This window comes from Poecilia reticulata, linkage group LG8 (genome assembly GCF_000633615.1).
Source record: "Poecilia reticulata strain Guanapo linkage group LG8, Guppy_female_1.0+MT, whole genome shotgun sequence".
Classification (NCBI taxonomy): domain Eukaryota; kingdom Metazoa; phylum Chordata; class Actinopteri; order Cyprinodontiformes; family Poeciliidae; genus Poecilia; species Poecilia reticulata.
This window is the reverse complement of record NC_024338.1, coordinates 2,733,903-2,735,893: the sequence shown is the minus strand read 5'-3', so window position 1 is coordinate 2,735,893 and position 1,991 is coordinate 2,733,903.

Below are 1,991 nucleotides of genomic sequence, written 5' to 3'. Positions count from 1 at the left end.
CGGAGCCGCATGCAACACCTGGAAAAAAAAAAAAAACTTGAGTGAAAACCCCTCCATCCCCCACAAACCTCCACCATGTGAAGGGATGTGATAGAAGAGGAAAAATAAATGATTGGAAATAGCAACAGCATGCAAGAAAAGCACAACGCAGAAAAATAAACGAATGAATGAATGAAAAAACTCCACGCGTTTTACAAGTCACGTTTATTTGAACATTTAAGCAATGAGGCAGATCAAAGTGCCTTATATCATTAGTCACCAGTTAGGAAACATGCATTAACATTACATTTTATCAAACACCATAATCAAAATCATCAAAAAGGAAACTAAACAAATTACTTTGAGTCTTGATTTAAAGGAAGTCAGTGTTTCAGCTGTTTTGGAATGAATCTCCACCAGCTTTCATATCCACTCACTTTTTTGCAAAGATTTTGTGTCTTTCTTTGTTTTAAAACCTAAAAACAGAAATAAAATGATGGTTCTTTAAACGTGAGAATACTTTCTCTAGACAGTCTTTTTTTCTGGGAATTTGAATAGAATATGTAATGATGAAAAAAGTGACAATCGCAATTCTGTAAGTACAGTTTTAAATAATGTTTATATTCGTTCAGAGTTTACAAGAAGAGGAGGAGCGGCTTAATCACAGCTCAGGTGAGGGACTCTGACCTCTGACCCCACGACAACCATCTGTCATGCACTGTATAAATCTGACCTTTATGAAAGAAGGGAAAGCTAATGCTGAAAGAAAACCCTGAGGAGTCTTGTGTCTGGAAGCCAGATAGAAAACAGAACAAACATGTGAACCATCTGATCAGATGAAACAACATGTTGGCCCACATTCAGATGTCTATGGGTGGCCTAATACTAACCCTGCACATTATACAAAAGTGTGGTGGCGGCAGCATCATGATGCAGGGATTTTTTTTAACAAGGACGCGGAAGTTTCTCAGAGTTGACGACCAACCTGAACATCCAGGCAGGATGTTTCCTTCAGATCAAAACGTTTTCAGAATGGCCTAGTCTAGGTCCGGATTGATTTGTTTTCCATCAAGGGACTGCAGATGCAAATTAGTTTGTGCTGTAATCTGGTACAGCACATGGTAAAATTTATGTTTGTATTTTATTACAATGGAGAATTTAGGCCGAGGTAGATAGATTAAAAAAGGCCAAAAAGCTCAGAAACGTTCTAGAAAAAACAGGAACCTTTCTGAGCCACGAACGTAGAAAAATAAATAAATAAATGCTAGAAAAAACTCTGAAATGTTGTAGAAAACTGTGTTTGAAAATTTGAAAATATTTGACTTTTCAAACTCAGAAAATTTCCAAAAGTTGAAAATGTTAGTATTTTGAAATTTGGACATTTCCATGATTTTTCAAGAAAACCTCTGAGATTAATCGCAACATTTCTGAGTTTTTTGACTGAAAATTTGCTCCTCTTTTTCCGTAAACAAAATGTTCCCTATTAGTAGAGTTGATTATTATTAAACTGCTAAAACTGACTTCCTGCTGAGCTCAGTAACAGACTGCAGTGACCATTTTACTTCCACAGAGCAATCCACATGGAACAAACCTCAATCATCAGCTCTGCTACAACAAAAGAGGCAACGATTCAAATAAATGTAACTGCAGGAACATCCAGAGGTCTTCACTTTCACAGAACAGCAGCAAAGACCCATAATTTAGGCTTCCTGTGTGAAGGCCTGCTTCTAATGAGTCACACCAACTCTTTTCATTGTCATGTTAAACCTATATTCACCATATCTCATCAGAGTTCTCTGTTACATCACCCACACTGAGGCTAAAAAGAAGCATTTGTGTCCTTGGTGCACCAGTTACTTCAGGTTATCTCTGTGCCATTTGATCTAAATTACCCTGGAATGCAGTTCACAAATTCTTCACCTGACAGTCTGCCATACACATCAAGCCAGTGTAAGAAGATTCCTTCAGGCCAGCCAGAGCACGCATGAACACACACACACACACACACACAC